Source organism: Arvicola amphibius, chromosome 2, assembly GCF_903992535.2.
Source record: "Arvicola amphibius chromosome 2, mArvAmp1.2, whole genome shotgun sequence".
NCBI lineage: Eukaryota > Metazoa > Chordata > Mammalia > Rodentia > Cricetidae > Arvicola > Arvicola amphibius.
The window spans coordinates 160,706,993-160,729,288 of NC_052048.2; the positions used below are offsets into that span (position 1 = coordinate 160,706,993).

At 37.0% G+C, this 22,296-nt stretch overlaps 1 protein-coding gene across 1 annotated transcript in view; it reads right to left on the reverse strand.

Annotated features, from left to right (window-relative positions):
- Thsd7a (thrombospondin type 1 domain containing 7A) overlaps positions 1 to 22,296 on the reverse strand; it is a 427,159-nt gene that overhangs the window by 219,035 nt on the left and 185,828 nt on the right. The window lies entirely within an intron of this gene.

Sequence of the window (22,296 nt, forward strand, 5' to 3'; positions counted from 1 at the left end):
CAGATCCACAATTCCAGACCAATAGAACACTAACACATTTTCACTATCTTAGGAATACCGACCGAGGAGATCAGACTCTAGCTGGAGGCTGTTAGGAAATTGAATATGTACTAAGAACAAAATTATATTTCAATACGAACTTGCAACCAGTTAGAGAAAGTGAGATGTTGCTAATTTCTTTCTTTGTCTAGTAAATCTTTATGAATTAAATTTTTGTATTAATAACATTAATTTTTTATTTGTTTATCTTTGCATATAAGACCTATTATGTTATACAATATAATGTATATTTCAATTAATTGTGAATTATAATTTAATTAGAGGAGAAACAAATGCCATCAAGAGATGCAAAACAGTCAAAAAGAGACTTTGTGGGGAAGGCTGAATATAATATCCTTTGCAAAGACACATGAAATTTCAACAGCATTTTGCTGATATTGAAATATCAGAGTGAAACCTTAGGATGAATATTAAATACACAAATGAGGGACTGACCAAGGTAAATATCACAGCTTGTTACTCCATGCTGACCTTGGAGTGAGTCTTTCTGCCTCTCTTACAGCCCAAGTTCTTTGCATGCATAGTTTAGAGGGTCTAAGGCAGTTGAAATTATTTGTGGCTTGGAGGAGATGGGAACACAACTGAACGTAGCTGAGGGATGTAAGCTTCCAAAGGTTGAGTCAAGTGTTGTTTGTTTTCTGCTTTTGTTTTAGTTTCAGTTAGAGAGCATCTGTAGCCCTCCAGACATTGAGTATTGAGTGAGGAGACCTGGGCTCCTTGTGGGAACTGTGCCCTGATAGAACAGTACAGTTTATCCAGCCATTTCCTCTGTGGCATCCAAACGTGATTCTGTAACTCAGCAGGAATTCCTCACGATGCCTTTTTATCTAGTTCACAAAGAAGTAAGATTTACAGAGCATATAGTCCAAGAAGAACTTGCATTTTTCTCTTGCTCATTCTCAAATATGTCAGAGTCCAAGGAATTGAGTTCAACAGCATTTATTATATTGTATACATTCGCCTGCTTTCTTAAATTCCACAAAGTAGCTCACATTTATAGTTTTTTACTCTGCTCTCTCAATTCCTAGTGCTTCTTCTTTCTAGATTCATACATCTGTGCATAACTCTTCTCAATGTCTTATTCATGTTTCTCAGAAGACACTTAACAGGATATTTTATTCCTATAATTGATTCTTTTGAAATAATGCATTCAGTAATATTTTACCATATTGTACTAGAAGAAAATGCCAAAGGAAAAAGTATTTTGTAGGAAATTATGAAGTCCCTGATTCTATTTGGTGGTTTATTTGTAAATTTGTTTATTTTATTTAAATAATTTTATTTAAAATTCATCGTAGTGACATGACAACTGTGCTTTACTAGCAACTGTGAACTGTATATAAAGATATTCTCAACTCACTAGACAGTCATTTGAAAGAGAAACAAGTAGAAGGAACACACACACATGCACACATTTTATTTTTAATTGAAAATAGATTTTTAAATATAATATATTTTGATTATGGTATCCTCTCTCCCAAATCCTTCTAGATTCTTTCCCACATCTCCAAACACCCAAATCTACACTCTTTGTTTCTTTCTCTCATTAGAATGCAAACATACATCTAAAAATTAATTATAATAAAATAAAATTATTTTAAATGAAAATAAAATACCTAGAATAAGGCAAAATAAGTAAGAAAACAGAAGAAAAAGAGCCAAAGAAAACCCTTGAGAAGCACATACAGACACAGAGACACACACATTCACACACAACAAATTCCTATAAAAACAAAGAACTGGAAATCATAATATATACACAGAGAACCAGTAAGGAAAAGAAAAAAAAAAAACGCCCTGTCAAAACATTATGAGATGAAGAAGTTCCAGAAATGTCATTGAGTTCCTTTTGTGTTGGCAATCTCCTACAGGGCATGGGACCTAGACTTAAAGAATTTGTATAGGCAGTGAGACTCCGCTGAGGAAAATTAAGTTTTTATTTGTGAGAGGTTAACAACTGTAGATAGCTTCTTGGTGAAGAATGTGGGCTGTGCCTATTTCCCACCTTGCCCTGACCTGTGAAGGCAGCATGCATGCTGCCACAATCATTGTGAGTTCAGATTTGCATCAGTCCGACTGTGTTTAGAAGGCTTTGTTTTCTTGGTATTCTCAATCTCTTTTGCCTCTTATACCCTTCCTTCTTTCTGTTCCAGGGGCTTCTCTGAACCCCGATGGAAGGGAATTGATAGAGACATCACAATTAGAACTGAATGTTCCAAGGTTCTCATTCTCTGCATGTTATTATCCATGTTATTATCTCATGATGGCTGAGTGAGACACTGCTCTGTGGATATAGCAGAATGTTATCAGGAGTCACTTTATTGCTGTTCTTTTAATAGAACAGTATTATTTTAATGCCTCCTAGGTCCATGGCCCATCTAGTCTCAGGTTCTTGGGACCTAAGCAATTGGAGAATGGGTCCCATCTTACAGAATGAGATTTAAGAATCCAGTCAGATATTGGTGTGTTAGTACTACATGTGGTGTGCCACTGTAAACCACTGTGTCTGGCAGGAGGGTCGCTACTGTAGACTGAAGGGTTTATAGCTAGGCCCTTGGTAGCACACAGAGTAGCTTCTAGCACAATGAACACTAGATGAAGGCTCTAGGTAGGCACCAGCTCAACTTCTCAATCTTCGATGATTGTTTAGGTGTTGTCTTCAGCAATAGGAGCTTACCATCAGTTTGGCATGCACACTTCAAACACAAGTGATTCTATTTTTCAGATACATGAAATAGTTTTTGTTTTTAAATGATATAGCCATAATCTCAAGCGATTTGAAATTTTCATATATCTTGGGTTTTTTCTCAATATTGCCTTCATGTGTGTAAATATGTAGGCATCATTAAATAATAAATTTATTTTAAAGCTTAATCTTGTTAACAACCCCATAACTTTATTGGAAACACATTAATTATAGCTGTAATAAATGAATACTAACAGACACCTGGAAGATATAATAAATTTTGAGTATTTTTTTCTAGCAAATGACACTAATATACCACACTAGCATTCTGCTTACACATTCTGCTTACCAACAGTCAAAGTCCAGTTCCTTTATTGTTACATTACATTTACCTTCTTTTGATTTTAGTGTCTAACTAATTAGGAAGAGAACCAGGAAAAAGCATGATTAACCATCATGCTTTTTATTAAATACTTAACTTGCTGTTCTTTAAATAATAGGCCATGAAAGGACATAGAGTTAAATGAAAATTGCCACATTAAGGGTCTCTTCCTTTAGCAATCAGAAGGAAAGTACATACACAATTTGTGCCTTATTTCAAGACCAGTAGGTATCGTGGTCAGATCTGGGCAGCAGTGGAAGTTAATGGAACATAGATTCTAAACTGTTCGTGTTTTGCATTTCGTTAAACAGAATTCAATGTTCACAGATTCTGTAACACATTCAATGTTACAGGACTTCTTGTCCTTGATTATTTTATAATAGACTAATCTCAACTTACATACAAAAAAGTTGAGTATCCTAATCATGCTACTAATCATGAAATTAAAGAAGTTAAATTTAAAAAATTAGCATTTCTAAATATCTTGATTTTTTATTAACTTTCAAAGCTATCTTAACAATCCAGAGAGGGAGGGAGTGGGGGTATGGGTGGAGGGGAGGGAAGGGAAGGGGGAGGAGGAGGGGAGGAGATGGCAATTTTTAATAAAAAATAAATAAACTGGAAACAAAAAAATTTTGCTTTAGTAAGTTTAAATGCATCCTCTGCAAAACAAAATTTCTTATGACTTGTTGTTAGTGTTGAAAGTTTATGCAAAAATATGATGCAAATGAAATTTCTGACTCGAATATTTAAAAGGGCCGACACATTTGTTTTGTTACCAATGTTGGATACTGACAGCTTGTGGGAATGTAGTAAACATTTTTGGAATTAGAAGGAATTTGATATAATTGATGAATAAAACTCATATGTATAGAAATCAATAGTTTTATTCTAACAAGCAAGTAGGCCTAGGAAATCCTTTAATAATTATTTTTATAACAGCTGGAAAAATGTGCAAAATAAGTGTAATGAGAAAAATCAAGCATTTTAATTGAAACTACAACATTTTAAGATATAATAAATCTGACTAGGAAATGGAAATTATTAAGATTATGATGGGAATTACTAATCTTATGAGATATTAATTTTAGCAATTATAAGTAAAAACATTTTTTTTGATGTGAAAATCCTATTACTCATTGGGGACACAAAATGATTCAGGTGTGATAGCAAATGTCTGTATCCTCAGGAAATGGAGTCTGAGGCAGGAAGACGAAGAGATGAAGATGAGCCTGACCACATAATGATGTCAATATGTGCTGTCTAGGAAAAGCTTGTAAAGACTGTGGCAAAGGAACAATTATTGCCTCTGCTGAATGGCACAGCAGAGTCATTGTGGAAAATGTATATGGTGTTGTATATGAACAGATGAATAACTCAGCCTGAGAAGGTCATAATCCAGGTAAATCTAGAAGAGTTAATCTACCTCGAGTTGCACAGTACAAGCAGGCAGACAAAGAAAAGAGCCAGGAAAGTGTAGCTATTCCTCACATATACATAAGGTGAAATTTAGATGTAAGTTTAATATATATTAAGCAACTTAATGCAAATCTTTCAAGAAATCTAGGAGATTACATAGATGTTTATTAATAGAAATGCATTGTACATCAGCTACAATGAAGAAGCTGTGGCAGAAAGGAAACATACCCCAGCACTGAAGACTTGTATGAGTTATCTCATTAACTATTGAGCTGACATTCTTTTTTTATTATTTTTTCCATTCAAAAATTTACACTTCCTCCCCTCCTCCCATTCCCCTCCCGCTCCCCCACTCATCCTCCTCCCTCCTCCTCCCTCCTTAAGAGAGGGCAGGGAACCCTGCCCTGTAAGAAGTCCAAGGCCCTCCCTGCTACATCCAGGACTAGGAAGCTTTGCATCCAAATAGACTAGGGTCCCAAAAAGCCAGTATATGTTGTAGAAACAAGTCCCAGTGTCTTTATCAATGGCTTCTCAGTCAGCCCCCATTGTCAGCTGCATTCAGAAAGTTTGGTTTGATCGCATGCTCATTGAGCTGACATTCTTAATGTTTATTACAAAGATTTAGTTTTTATGAAATAATATGAATCACTATAAAACTTAATGCCACAAATAGAAAGCAAAGCTTACATATGTTTTGCTTTTTATCTACATACACGTATATAAATAAAAGAACCAAACAAGCCATATATAAAAGAAAAGAGTGAGTAACAAGGAACTTGACTTGGCAGGGAAAGTATTTGTCCTACAAGCTCAGAGAATGAAGTTTGGATCCCCAGTACTCAGGAAAATGCTGGTTGACTACGTCAGCCCACTGTAGTAGCAGGACTCGGGTCAGACACAGGGGATTCTAGGAGCAAGCTGACTAGTGAGACTATCCAAATCAGTGAGTTCTGAGTTCATCAAGAAATCCTGCCTCAATAGTGTGGAGAGTGACTGAGGAAGACACCAAGCATCAATTCTGGTCTCCACATTCTCCTGGACATGTCCATACATGTCCACACACAAATGCATACCCGCCCATGAATGTTTACACAATAATAATAAATCATTTCATGATTAAATGTTCAGATTTGTGGCACATGAAAATATAAAGTCAAGTAAAGATGTAATGTCATTAGACATGCATCAGGCTGTCAGCAAAAACTCCTTAGAGAAATAAGATAAAAAAATAATTTTTATATAGGTGATGGAAATACCAGGTGCTATAAACTTTGGGAAAGCACCAGGAGATGTTTTTTAAAATTTAATTTGATCGAGCAAGTCCATATACACTCTATATTTAAAAAGAATATACTCTATAATTAAGGAATTCCTACTGCTGAAGACACTACACAGTTGGGTCTTAGAACACAGAGAAATAAAGCTGGCAGTGACCTGGAAGCTTAGTCCTTAATGGCTTGCACAGTGTAGGAAGGTGCTATGCACACTTACAGAGTAGAAAACCAATGATCAGTGTTAGCCAGTTTTGAATGTAGTGAGCTACAGTAATGATGGCATGGCAAGACATGTCCACCTGCATTGGTACAAGGCCTCACTCCTACATGAAGAACTAGAGGAAATTAATGGCTTCTATGTAAGGAAGAATCCATATTCTTCAGGACAAGCTTGCTGCTATGTTACTCAACCCCAGTAGTCAGTCCTATATATATATAGTGAGGAGCTGCGGGCAGGCCTGCTTTTCATCCTGCCCAGCTCCCTGCTGCCTGCTAGCTTATGCCCCGAAATAACAACACACAAACTGTATTCATTTAAACACTGCTTGGCCCATTAGCTTCAGCCTCTTACTGGCTAACTCTCACATTTTGATTAACCCATATTTAGTAATGTGTGTAGCACCACGAGTGGTGTCTTACCAGGAAAGATTCAGCACATCTGACCTGGCGGCTGGGAATGATGTGGGAGAGTCTTCTGTTTGGGTTGATTTCATTCGTTAATAAAGAAACTACCTTTGCCCGTTTAATAGCCCTTAGGTGTGTGGAGTAGACAGAACAGGAAGAAGGAAGTGAGGTACATGGCTCAGACAGTCACCATGCCTCTCCTCTTCAAGACGGACGCAGGTTAAGATCTCTCCTGGTAAGCCACCCCTCGTGGTGCTACACAGGTTATTAGAAATGGGGTAAGCAAGATGTGAGAAGTTATCCAGTAAGAGGTTAGAGCTAATGGGCCAGGCAGTATTTAAATGAATACTATTTGTGTTGTTATTTTGGGGCATAAGCTAGCCAGCTAGCTGGGAGCAGAGAGGCGGGAACGTGGATCGCAGCTCCTTACTACACACACACACACACACACACACACACACACACACACACACATATATTCACACAACATAATATATACTTAGACAGTATATATTAATATATATGTATTGTAACAATCAAATAAGGGGTTATGAGCTTGAGAAGGAGTTTCTGGGGCAGGAGGATTTATAGCTGAAGAGTGATGTAAAAATAGGATTTATATGTGAAATTCTCAAAAGGAAGAATGTTCTAAAACAATAATTAAAACACTCATTCTGCCAGCCATTAATACTTTTATTTTAGCCTTACATTTTCTCCCTGTAAATATCCTGAATTCCAGTTCTAATATATGTTCAGCAGTAAATTTTCTTTTGTTTAAGTGAGCCACTCTTCGGTATTTTGAATATTTTTACAAGTCATAGAATTCTGTGTGGAGGATTATCCAGATACAAACAGCTGGCATTTCACAAAGTGATTAGAACAAAATCTGCTTACTATTCAGATTTCTTTAGAATGTAGTGCTTAAAGTGGAGTTTTAAATTAATTTTGGTTGAAATCATACAGATATGATAAGCAAATAAAAGCAAACCTGTGATACAGTACTAAGTTCAATATCTTACTTTAAGGTTAAAATGCTCAGTGATCTTGGCAATCACAGACAAACATTTAATTTCTTGAATATCACCAATACCACAAACATGATCTTTATACATCCTTGGCATGAGATAATGACTTTTACACAAAATAATTTCATGTACAGCTCCAAAATTAAAGACAATACCTCTTAAATGATATATTTGATATTTCTTAAATTTAAAACAGCTTCCCTGGCTAGTATAAACAGAACCAAAAATTCTGTGACTTGGGCAAAATAAAAACATATTGTTACATAATATGAATCTATTTTACTTCTAACATATTATTTTATTATAGCATATTAAAGATAGATCTAAGTAAGCTTTTTAATTTGTGGAATCACACATATATGTGTACCCTGATTCTTGGCCATGACTATTACTCTTATCATTTGAAAGATATTTGGAAAGCCTAAGTAGTTAACAGTTCTTATGCTATCTACTTTCCTATTTTTATTCAGCACTATCTTTGCCTCTTAATATCTAATTATTTTTAAAGTTATCTTCTATTATTAATTGTTCAAAGCCATTTTCTCTTTCACAGTTTTTACATGCATAAATTTGCGTATTCTTATAATAATCCTGTTATATGTGCAACTATGGGAATACTGTTCCATTTTGGAGTGAAGAAGGGAGTGGCAGAGTTCTTCCTTGAATCTAGGCTATCTGATTCTATTATGCAAGTGGCACAAGACAATTCCTCTAGTGTCCAATATCTTATTTTCCAAATACTTTTGAGAAAGTTCACTAGACCTCTCTCCGACTGAGCAAAAAAAGAAAGTTTACCTAAAAAAGTACCACCAGGGAGTCTCTTGTCCTAATTTCTCTTTTTAACATCCCTAAATATCTCAATGTGTTTACTCAGTATTACTTACTATTAGTATTGTGAGGAGACTTATATTAGTGTCAAGACTAGATTATGTAACTATTTTGTTATTTTAAGTAGCCAACCAACTACCATGAACAAAATAAAAGCCTGCTATAATTCTAACTTTATAGAGATAGTTTCTAAAATGACAGAGTGTATGGTGCATGGAAGTTTAACTTTCCCTGTCAAGGGAGAGCCAAAGAAAATGGAATTTATAATTTTGTGCCTGTTCTCTCAACCATTGTTTTATATATATACATATTTGAATATAAAATATTGATAGATTCAGAATATATAAACATAGGGAAGAAGACCATCAAAATTAACATCATTCAAAGACTTTTTCAAAAAAAAGATTAGGTGATATTAGATGCTTATTATCTGTTCATCGACTACACAAGCGTATATGATGAATAACCTTAAAGGGAGAAGATATGAGATTCCTCAGTGTAAGAGTCAATTCTTTTCTATCCTTTTTCCACTGTATGAGCACTGGCACCAGAGATCACTTTCTAAATACAACACCAGTAGCACAGATGCTGAGAGTAGCAATCAATAAACGAGATTTCTGAAACTGAAAATCTTCTGTAATGCAAAGTACACAAATGAAACAAAATGACGGCTTTCAGAATGGGAAAAGATCATCATGATTCCCACATAGAACAGAGGATTGATCTCCAAAATATATAAAGAACTCAAGAAAGTATACGTTTTAAAATACAAATTAATCCAGTTAGAAGTGAGGTACAGAGCTAAACAAAGAATTCTCAGCAGAAGAATCTCAAATGGCCAGAAGGCATTCAAGGAATTGTTCAAATTCTTAGTCATCAGGGAAATGAAATTAAAACAACTCTGAGATACTATCTTATACTTGTCAGAATGGCTAAGATAAAAAATACTGGGGACAGCTTACTTTGGAGAGGATGTGGAGGATGGCGAACACCCCTCCACTGCTGGTGGAAGTGCAACTAGTACAACCACTTTGGAAATCAATATGGCAGTTTCTCAGAAAACTGGGAATCAATCAATATCAAGACTCAGCAAAACCACTCATATGTATATACCCAAAGGATAATCATTTCACAAGAGCATTTGCTCAACAATGTTAATAGCAGCATTATTCATAATAACCAGAACCTGGAAACAACCTAGATGTTCCCTACCAAAGAATGGATAAAGAAAATGTGGTACATTTTCACAATGGAGCATTACTCAGTTATAAGAAACAATGACATCATGAAATTTGTAGGCAAATGAATGGAACTAGAAAAAACCATCCTAAGTGAGGTAACCTAGACTCAGAAAGACAAACACAGTATGTACTCACTTATAATTGGATATTAGATGTAAAGCAAAGGGTAACCAGTCTACAATCTGTAACTCCAGAGAAGCTAGCTAACAAGGAAGGCCCTAAGAGGTACACATGGATTTCCCTGAGAAGGGGAATGACATGAGATGGATATACACTGAGGGAGGGCTGTAAAGGAGAAGGGATGCATGGGATATGAGAACTGGTGGAATAGGATGGTTAAGAGGGGAGAGGGACAGTGTGGGAGAGCAATGAAAGAGAGATTTTGGTAGAGAGAGCAACTATGAGGTTAGGGAGAAATCCGGTGCTGGGCCAATTCTCAAGAATCCACAGAGATGACCTCGGCTAACACTCCTAGCAATTGGGGAGAGAGTGCCCAAACTGGCCTTCCTGGTAAACAAAGTGGTGAATACCCTAACTGTCATCATATAGCCTTCATCCAGTCTCTGATGGAACCAGATGCAGAGACCCACAACCAAGGTATCAGCTTTTCAAATGACTGTGGTTAATTTAGAAGCAGTCTTTTTCCTAGATCCCTAGTCATTTTTACATTAGATTTATCTGTTCTTTTTACCATCTATGATTTTTGCCACATGTAACACATTGACAATACAAGATATCTTCATCAACCTAGGTTCTAATCATTCAACTATTTCACATATTATTTTCTATTATGCTGATAAAATTAAAATTGCAGTGCAGGGACAAGGCATTATACAGAATTGAAACTTTGGAGTGTGTTTTGGTTCATTTACTTCCTACACAGTTTTACTATATAATGCCATGAGGAATTAGAACATGGCAGAGAAGTCAGTGTTTTAATTCAAACTGAAAAACTTTGTGAGTTTCAACTTTTACCAGCACCTTATCCAAATGCAGTCAAATGTCAGACAGCTGAAAACAGTTTCTAACAAACTCACATCTCCTATTTGTGTATGGATATATGTATTTATTTCAGTGTCTGACTTAGTTCACATCTACTCACCAGCGAGAGTCTGTGCATGTTTATACCTCTATGGATGTGGTTTCGCTTTCATCTGCTTGTGTCTTTTTCAAAAGTTTAAGTTGCTTATAAGGTGAAGGAGAATAATTAGTGTTTCAGCTAATATCTCAGCTGGACTGTCTTTATCACAAACTTGCTTTGCTTATTTCAGAACACTACACTACACATGGCTGGGTGGGCATTCCAAGACTTTACAGTACAGAGGCTGCTTGTACTAAACAGAGCACAGTAATTTAGTTTATCTAAAATAATTCCAAACCCAGCAAGTACTTCTCAAAAATGTTACCATGATTACCTTTTAAAATCTAGTGTCTGCACACATATTTGTAATCAACATAAGACAAAGTGTCTATCAAACATAAAATCTCTCACATAATAAAATTATATAATTAGAAAAATAAAGAAAATTGTGTAATACAAGTATGAAAAGAAATCTAAAATCATGTAATCAATGAAGGAATAACAATTTAAAAAGTCAAGTAAATAACAAAACCAACACATGAAACTGTAAAGCAACCTGTCAGTAAACTCTGCAAGCTAGTGTATTCTTAATTAGATTATACAAATAGAGCTTTACAAAGATTTATTTAATTCCTTATCCTTTGGGAATTATTTTTTCCTTTTGAAGTATTTCCTCCCATTTAAAAACCTTATTGATTTATTTGTCAGAGGAAAAGTCATTACTAGTGATGTGGAGCTCGCCAAATTCCAGCAAATATGTGAAAACAATGGGTGAGATCACTTTTGCTGCCAAGGAGCTGCAAGGTCACTACCCCAATCAGAGTTCATTCTGCTGGAGGGAGTGCCGGTTCCCATAGGAAACTTGCTCTCACAATATCTCAAGCAAGAGAGTCAAACAGAATGGTGAGGCTTTTATAAATTTACCAAGAAATGTGAGTGGAATGAACCACTCTAAGTTTGTGTATTGGGAGAAGATTATGCAGGAATGTCTCTGATTTGATTTAAGGTTAGTTCAAATTCAAAATCTCTTCCTGTAACTTGAATATCAAATACTTAAAACATCCCCCTACAGCTCACAGTTTCTTTTTGTTCAATTGTCTTAGCACAGAGTCCCCACTTTCACAAGAACAGTCCATGCTGTGTTTCATACTCATCATTTGTAAAAGAATAGATCTGAGATATTCTTGACACACAAAATATTAAGAAAGCCTATGCAACAATAGAAAGGGTTGGACAAAACATTGTGAGGCAAAATATATAATTTTACAGCCTTGATGGTTTTACAAATATATTCTTATCACTAAACTCAACCTGCCTTAGCCTAGTTGTATGTTGCTTAGGGATATGAACTTCTTCTGAGAGAGGTATCATTAGTTGTTTAGTTCACCTGCAGATATTAGAAAATGTATGTACAAACACTTAGACATCATAGCCTACTTCATACCTATTACTCATGTGCTATGCCTTTATTTGACTGGCAGAACAATGTGCTCACCCCAGCATGATGGCAACACATGAGCAAAGCAATGCTGTTATATTCCAATGACCACAGCAGCACTAGGGGGTACAGATTTTAAAGTTCCATTATAATTTTAGTGTAATCAGAAAAACACTGTTATGCAGCAAATAAACATATTATATATGTGTGGCTTTTACATGCCAATCACACCTCTCTAAAATGATTTAAAGGAAGTGACCTAGAGAAGTTTGAAGGAGGTAAAGACATTTTGGGTGTGATACAGTTTTACCATTGAATTGGGAAGCTAACCTGATGTTCACTTTGATGGTTGGAATTGCTAGAGATTAAAAGATAGACATTCATAATAGGAATCCTTATTCCTTCTTTATTAACAACATCTAAGTGACACTGGTGACAAACTACCCTACCCTAGATTTGAAAACAGCGTGGGTGAGATGGGCAAATGGGTAAAAATACTTCCCGTGAATGCTCGCAAATTGTATCCTATGAATTATTAATGGAAGGAAAGAACTGACTCCCAAAGCCCTCTGACCACCACATGCATGCCACATATGTTCCTAACATACAAACATCATATACATAAAAACAATTAATTAATTAAAGATGTAAAAACAGAAGAGGGGAGACAAACATGGATCCTTATTTGTGAAGCATTTAGCTAAATAAACAATTGCCAAGAAAGCACCAATATGTACTTAAAATGTTAAAAATGGTACATTTCTAATTTTAATTGGAAAATATAATTTTAACAATGTGATAGCGATTGCTTGGTGTTTACCAGGCACGGTAATATTGTTACATATTTGGAATAGTGTCTCATGAAATAAACATAAACCTATATTCTCTTAATTGAAGCCAATGTTCCTTTTGGCAACCCTCTTTCATGTTTCATAAGCTCAAAAAATTACCATTACCATAGCTCTCAGTTGACACCTTGTAATTTTCTAAATGTTTCAAGCTCTAAAGTAAAAAAATAAATTTCAGTGTTTTCTGGGAACTGAATACATGGTAAGCATTATTTTAGGTGAATAGAAACTGTACTGGTTAATTTTGATTCTTTCTGTTAAACAATAGTTTACCTAGCCCTCTATGGATTAGAGCCATTTATATATATATAAGTAGATATGTTCATGTATGTCCTTATATATGAAGGATGGGTCCCCTACTCATTTGTTTACTAGTTATTTTCTTAAGGAAAATCAAGTTGAGGAATAGAACAGAAGAAAGTAGACATGAATTTGGATGGAAAGAGGAAAGTGGGACTTTCTATAAATTCAACAACGAATTTTAAGAGAAATGGATTGTGGTTAGTAAATGGTGTAAAGTGGGGTCTTGAATACTGAACAGGAGATGTCCTTCCTTATAATTTGACCACAGTGGATATCTTAGATCCCAGCACTAGCTCAGTGGAGAACATATGTTTCTTAGCATTTGTTCTCTCTATTTGGGTACTCTAGTATTTTGAAATGAAAGTAAATACCCTTGGTAGAAGGAACATGAACGGGCATGCTTCCTTCTAACTGATCGTAGAAAAGTGTATGCTTTATTTCTTTTCTACTATTACACTCTGGGGACAGACAAACGAAGACAAAGGAGATTAACAATATGGCTGTGCACCAAACTTTTAAAAAGTTGCAAAAAAGCGATCTGATCAGATCCAAAGAAGTTGTTTCTCACGAGGCAGAAATTATTCGATTAATTTTTAATGGATTCAATTCATGTTTTCAAACATGTTCATATTTGTTGAGACTGAGAGTAAGCTTCCTCAGTAAGTGTACACACACACACACATACACACACACACAAACACAACCTCACACACATGCATGCACATATATACTTTAATTTTTAATTTTATATGCATATAAAATATTAAAATGCATTAATATAGTTTACCTTACAACCCCAGTAAGGTATTGGGGAGATAAAATTCATGTTAAATTACATTAAATTCATGCTGCACAACCAGTGGTGCCTGAGTTTTAGCCTTAGAACCTATGTGAAAAACAGTGGGCATATGTTCTACATTTGCAATCGTGGTATTGGGGAGGAAGAGGCAGATGGATACTTGGTGCTTGTTGCCAGCCAGTTTAGCTCCTAACTATGAGACACCCTATGTCATCACCAAAGTGGCAGTACCTGAGGAAGGACATCTTAGGTTGATCTTCAGGCTTCCACATGCATGCTATCATGTGCATGCTTACCTTCACCCAAAAGTGCATGTATATACACCCATATACTCAGTAAGGTTAAATGTAGTATAAATCTATAATGATTATTAAGCTAATTATTTTCTTATTTATTTACCTTAAATTTAGTTGTTCTTATATTTATTATACACACAGCATGTTTTAATATGTCCCTGTTTACAATGTATTAGTAAATAACACACACATACACACACACACATTGGGACATGCTTAAATATCACTATAACTATGGAGATGTTTGAGCCAGGAGATATCAGGCCCAAATATTTAAGGTGGATTTCAAAAGCTCTCTAGGTTTCAACAGATGCTAACTCTTCCTCCCCCTACAGCTTGGTCTGACACGTGAGGAACATGTGAACATGACAGCCCTGCACAATGAACTGCCATCGGCCTCCAGATTTCAGTGCTGTTATTTTTCTGTTCCCACATTCTTCACTCATCACCCCTGAGCAACTTATTCTGGATTAATAATAACATCTAATAGTATCCCTCTGGAACCCATCAAATTCCTCCCAGAAAGAGATCACTGACCTGGTTGTTCTTTGCCTGTATGAGCTCTCCGTTGGCACCTCACTATCTTATTGGTCCTTTACGGGCAACTGTTATAATGAAACAAGTTCCTGAAAATGAAGCTTTGCTTTGTTTTAATTATGTGTTCCAGTGTTCACCTTGAGGTTCCAATATTGTCCTCTCATGTAGCTGTCACTTAGTCAGGGCAGCAGGAAAGAGGTAAAACTATTATTTACAAAAGGGATAAATCTCCTAGTAATGATGAAGCACATTAGAGCTGGGCACTGCAAAAACTGTGCTTTAGAATGACAAATGGATGAAGGGGAAGGGTTTTGTCAGAACCTGAGGCAGACTAGAGCTGAGGAGAGCGCTGCCTTTTTCAGAGAAATTCACCATGACTGATTCTAAGGGCTCCCCTTTCCCCGCTTCTGTAATACTATTGCCCTTGCTTTGGTAGAGTCCTAAAGAGAAGAGAACTAGGAAGCCTCATGAATATTCTGCTCACAGACCCTCCTGGGACATAGAAGCTGGCTAGAGAATGCCAGAGAGTGGCCGTTTCATACCTCTGGCATAATACACCTCCCTGACAGCGCTACCTTCTGAGAGGAGTGAGGCCTTCTTGTTAGCTATCGACTCTTTAAGAAGCAGAAATAGTCACTTTGACTCTTAGCATAATCAAGAGGAAGCAGAGGCAAGCTTGTAAGATGCGAGGAGGGCCATCTGACAGGCATGTCAACACTGGGTTCTAAAGGAAAATTGTAAATCTAAAAGCCTGTTATGCATGCACGGGAAATTGTAATTTTATAAATGGATTCTGAATAGCCTAAAAGGAGTCAATGCTGCCTTAAATAGCAGGTAATTTTCTCCCTTCTTTTTGGTAAGGGTACAATTAAATTTGCAATTTCATCAGTTCTCAAAGTCTTAGTGCGGGGAAGGGCCTCAGTAGCCATACAGTACATCAAGCAAGTGCCGCCCTCACAGGCCCACACAGGCTGCCATGCTGGGGCTCCAGAATCAGGGCTTAGAAATTCACCCTGCTTCAGGATGAACTGATCTGGAGGACATGCTGGAAATGAATGTACTTTCTTCTAAGGAAAATATATAAGATTTTATGTCCACAATTTTTGACACTCTTTTGTTTTCGTTTTTGAATTTCAAGATAGAGTTTCTCTGTGTAGCTTTGGAGCCTGTCCTGGCACTCACTTTGTAGACCAGGCTGACCTCGAACTCACAGAGATCTGCCTGCCTCTGCCTCCCAAGTTTTGGGATTAAAGGCATATTCCACCAACACCTGGCTTTGATACTTTTTTTGAAGGTTTGCTGGTATCACATAATTTGAAACTCTTTTACAAACTGTTTCCCCCCTCATCTCCCTACCCACATACAATTTTATAGAAACACTATTTCATTGCAGAAAATTTACATGACTTATTTAAAACTACATTGAGTAGCACTAAACTGAGGTTACAATTTCTCTATTCTTATATAGCATTTCTTTCCAGAAAATTTCTTGCTATTTTATTGTATGTGTTTGTGTGTGTACACACACAGGAGAAGACATGGGTAGGAGTTGAGAGAGGACAACAGGATGTGAATGTCACAGCCTTCATGTGGAAGTCAGAGGACAGACAACTGGGATAAGGCAGTTCTTTTTCCTTGTATCTTTATGTGCGTGTGGGGGATCAAACTCACGTGGCCAAGCTTTTCCAGAAACTCTTTACATTCTGATCTATTTCATCAGCTTTGTACTCAATTTTCCCTGCCATCTGTTACTTTAATTGCTCTACTTGTATTGGCTAGTTTTCTAATAACTGTCAAGCCTACAACTTTATATTTATGTACCAATTAATTAATTAATTAATAACTTTTTGCTGTTTCTAAATGTAGCCTTGGCTATCTTGAACTCTCTCTGTGTAGATCAGGCTGGCCTCAAACTCACAGACATCAGCTAATCTGCTTCCTGAGTAATGAGATTAAAGACTTCCAGTACCATGTACAGTTATTTATTTATTTATTTATTTATTTATTTATTTATTTATTTATTTATTATGCATACAACATTCTGTCTGTGTGTATGCCTGCAGGCCAGAAGAGGGCACCAGACCTCATTACAGATGGTTGTGAGCCACCATGTGGTTGCTGGGAATTGAACTCAGGACCTTTGGAAGAGCAGGCAATGCTCTTAACCTCTGAGCCATCTCTCCAGCCCCCCCATGTACAGTTTATATTCAAGCTTTTTAATATTATTATTGCTATAGAAAGCGGTACCAGAAACAAATACTGGATCAGGTAACAACTGGCATTTTAAGGTAAAACAAGACATGAAGACATTGATTTTTTTGAAAAGCAATATACCTTTCTGATTAACAATTAAAGAGGTTGTGTTACAAAATTCCTGACTATGAAAAAATAACCCGAAAGCCCCATAAGAACCACTACCCCCTGCCATTTGACATGCTGTGGCTGTTACGATTGTTCGTACAAGCCACGCCCACTCCCTCCCCCATCCGCTGAGGCAGGCTGATCTTCAGCTTCTGGACTGAGCGCGCTCTCTTTTCTATCTTCCTCTCGGAGAGGCAGCTTCACTTCTGCATTTCTCCCCACTTCTCTGCTCACCCCCCCCCCCTTTCTCTCTCTCTCTGTCTTCTCCCCCATCCAATTCTATTCTGTACGATGTGTCTGTCCTCGTGTCTCCCACCCGCTTGCCTGCCCAGCTGCTCGCTGCTGGGAACCTGCACCTTCCGGGGATTCACCATGGCTGAGCCCTGCCAGGGGCTGGCAGCTCTCCCGGTCAGGGACCCGCTGCTCTGGACCAGGCACTGGGACCGCGAGCTGCTGGGGACCCGCAGGAAAATCATAACAGTGGCTTATTTTCTAGACACATAAGAATGAACTCAGTAACAGAAATGAGAGATATTTTGTCAGTATTTCTACATGTTATTGTATTATTCTGGTTTTTATGTATTTACCTTTTTATTTGTACATAAGTTTTGTTTTATGGGATTTTCCCAGTACTGGATAAATCTACTTCTTTGATTTAAACACCAAAAATCCTTTTCAAACCCAAATTCATTCTTATTCCCTCAGGAATCTCTTAGGCCGAATTTCCCACTATTTTGGCAATGTTTCCAATGGGCTTGTAATTACAACTAATTGCCTTTGTTAGAAAATGTGACACAACAAAGTGCATTTAAATGGAAGCTACTTTCTAAAGCTGTCAAGTACTTCCACTAAATGTGTCTTGTTTTACTTACAGCACACTTCCTAGCCATTACCGAAACTTGTGACTTAATATGCAGATGGGAGTCTTTACTTTAGCAAGCAACAACCCAGACTGAAGTGGCTCTTACAGAAGTTTCAAATTAGGACTGAACTCACTGCAGGCTGGAGGTGGCCGCCTGCCACAGAGCATTGTCCTAGTATCATTTTAATGGCCCAGCTTCAGTTTGAACACTGACTTTCCTTCCACTTTGGGACCATATTGTTCTTTAATGTTTTTGATTTTCTAGAAAAATGCTTTACATACTAGCCATTAATTCCTAGTCTGAGTAAGATTTCTATTCAAATCTGGCTAAATGTCACTGCTGCACCGAAAGAAACTTATGTCCTCCTGAGGGCAGTGATTCTCACAACCTCACCCATTGATTCAGTTTTTACCATTGTGTAGAATCTGGCATGCTCACCCAGTTACTGCAAATGGGAATATGCTTAAATATGTGAAGATGTCCAGATGTCCCATAATATTCCAGCAAAAAATGACATTTGCATATATGTTCCCCAGAGGATATGGATCAAACATTATAAGCAAGTGAATTGATAATTAATTTTTTCTTAAAACTATTATGTGCAACCTTTGACAACTTGATACACCGATGAAGAATTTCCTTGTTCAGGCTTACCTTCAAGAATTTTTAAACATAACTCAAGGATGTTTGAGCAATCCTATCCCAGACCCTGATATAAATAGCAAGGAAATGCTACTCATTTGATGCAGGAGAAACTTGATGCTATAGAGGATTCACTAGTACACTTATTGGAAATACTGAATGATAATAAGTAGAATTTGGTTAAGGAGCATGACTTCCAATATGGCTAGATGATAAACAGTCTGCTATCCAGGCTTTTTTGAAGCTGAAAAATAAATTTGTGCCACATTAGAAGTTTAGGGTTGCTGAAAATGTTTCTGCTATTGTTTATTCATCAAGATGGACCTCAAATTGGGCTCCTTCCCTCTAAAGGAGACAGCCCTGACTTAAAACCAGCCATTAAGCCCATCCCCACATGAAAGAACATGCCTCTAAGGGTTTGCTCAAGTGGGCAATGCTGGGTCACAACCACCATTAAGTCCTAGTTTGCCATAAAGGCCCCTGTGCTGTTATCAGAGAAAGCATAACTCTGCCAGCTGGCCAGGGTGACACTGGATAACAACTCTGGGGTACTTGAGAAATATTTCTGACAATATGTTTGCTGCACACATTGATCATTCACCTACATGGATAGATTTGCAGCCTCTTGCTTCTGTGTAATGTTCAAACCATAACTTTGGACTTGGACCCAAAAGATTTAAGGATGAAAATATATGTGGAATGCATAAACCAACGTCAATAAAGTTCATTCAAGGTCTGCTTCACCTTGGGCATTAGCCAGAGAGACCATGCTATATTAAAAAGCTTTTGCCTTTGTTAATCTCTAATTGTGCAGAGTGATTTCTTACTGGGAAAGCATATTACTTCTACAAAATCTTCACCCCATGAGAATTCAGGCTTCTCTGGAGGTTTTAAGTGCTCATGAAGTGACAAGACACAATGACTCCTCAAGTTTCATATCTTTGCTACATCTGGACCACCACACTGTGCAAAACTTCTGGATCAGTGGAGATTTGAGACTGTGATTTTCTTACTGTCATAGAAAATGAGATGCAATTTGCATCCACTGTCTTTATTGATTGTGGTCTCATTGAATGAAAGATATATGTGTTTGCTTTAACTTGGACAATTCTGCATCAATGATTTGAAACACTTTATAGGCCTATAGAGAAGTTCCCAATGAATCCCTGGCCTATTTAGCTAAATCATTTTAGCTACTGGAGTGGAATATTGCTAGTCTTATTCAATGATTATTTAGTTTCTTATATCATAAAGATCCAATGAGAGGGACTTTAAATTCAGTGACTAAATCCCTGATGTGTGGTTTTGTGCTAGTTTACACCTTACTGTACTGGCTTCCTTGATGAAGTGGTGTGAAGTTTGGGCAAAATGTCTACAAAAGACCTGATTTGTGTCACATCTTGACTAGAATTTTAATTTTATTAATAACCTAATAATTTATATTGAAGAGAAATGCTGGCCATTTTATTTCACTATTTTAGTTCATAGCCTACTAATATTTTTGCGGCTATCATTGTACTGGGATAGTCATGTATGGTATTTCTAAAAGGATGTAAGTGACTAATAAGACAATCCCCACATTTTTAAGTATGTTTGTTTAATTCACACAACTAACGTGAACATTAGACTTCATGCAATGGAAGCTAATAACCTAATTACACTTTTAATCGAATACTCAACATTAAATTAAACCTCTACAGCATGCTAACCCAGCGACAGCAGGAGTCAACTCAAAGTTGCTCATTAGTGGCTCATTCAGTTAGGTAATGGGAGTCAAGCAACTTAGATAACTGTACCACTAAAGGGAAGAAGCCTGGGGAACCATCAGAATAAAGACCATCGGGAAAAAAGGACCAAATAGGGAGTGCATTGAAAAGGCATACAGTGTGGAAGCACAAATACACACACATCCATGAAATGGTGTAAGCACAAATACACACACATCCATGAAAGGAGCCTGTTCTAAGGAGGTGGGGAAACAGAAATGCTCAGCAAAGTCAACAGAATTAGGAAGAGGCTACAGAGGAACAATGAGAACTTCCTGTGTGGCTGAAATGAAATGGAATTGTGTGAATTCAAAAAGGAGAACAGTGGCAAATAGATTCAAGACAACAGCTAGGGCTGCACGTAGATCAATGGCAGAGTGCTGGCCTAGCATAAACACAGCCCGAGGGTCAGTATCCAGTAACAGAAAGTGTGGAAATGAAATAAAAGGCAACCAGAACAATAGTATGATGGGAGAAAGTTTTTATCTTAGAAGAATCAATCATTCATTTTTATTTACTCATTTATTTAAGCTATAACCTCTTTCGAGATGTTTTTACCTATATCTGAAAATCCACAGTAATGAAATCAATAAACAAGAATAGCTGAAGTAAAGGTAGGGAGGCTGAGGAATAAAAAAAATAAAGATAGTGTGCTATTTGAGAAAACAGTAGGCATGTCACACAATCCTACTCAGGTTTCTAACCTCCAAAGTAAACAGGAAATTGTATTCTTTCACAAGATTTCCAGGGGCAACGAGACACAGACTTCAGCTGCTCTGCAAAGGCATATGCGTTGAGACAGCAGGGAAATTTATCTTACGTATTTAATCAGAAGAACAGATTTCATGATAAAGGAGATAGCAATGCAACCCAATGCTGATTCTATAGTAAATAAGATATAAAATTCTGAATGATGACGCTGTAATTTCTTTGATTGAGTCCAAATCATAACTTCATAAATATTTCAGAAAAGACAATTATGCAAATGACCCAGATAGCCACTCCCAGATGATCTGGCTTATCCAAAAGCAAAATTTAGTCAGTCTAGAGAAATCATAACCTTCCTGTCATTCTCAGTGAACACTGTGTTCACAACAAATGAATCACACATGAGGTAGCTTTTCATAATGTAGTCATTACGTACCAGAGGATAATCTGCCAAATAATTTCCTTCTAGGACTTGCTGCCAATTAATTACATTTTCAAAGCTAAAGCCACTACTGGTTAAATACCCTCTGCTTTCTTTATTTCCCGCTGCTTCCTGTTTTCTTCTCTGGAGAGAGTTACTTTGTTTTATGAAATGTGGGAGAATATTATTCTTAGGTATGGTTCCCCAGGTGCTTGTTAAGAACATATTTTGTTTATAGGGTAATTCTGAAAATGCTATAAACCTGGAGAGATTACAAGTGTGCCTTACTCTGTTAACTTACTCAGATAAATATCTGTGTTCAAAATCCCAATACTCCAAGCTCTGAGTTATTTTACTTTCTTTTGTTGTAGAAGAAAAAATGGCATAAAGAAGCTGTCTTGCTTTTTCTTTGTGGTACTGGGAACTGAACTTTGGGCCTCATGTATGCTAGGCGAGTGCTCCACCACTTCCCCATACGCCCTGCCCAAGAATCTGCATTTTGTTTTCTTCTTTTTTCTTTCTTTTTTTTTTTTGGTTTTTCAAGACAGGGTTTCTCTGCAGCTTTTTTAGAGCCTGTCCTGGACCTAGCTCTCGTAGACCAGGCTGGCCTCGAACTCACAGAGATCCGCCTGCCTCTGCCTCCCGAGTGCTGGGATTAAAGGCGTGCGCCACCACCGCCCGGCAAGAATCTGCA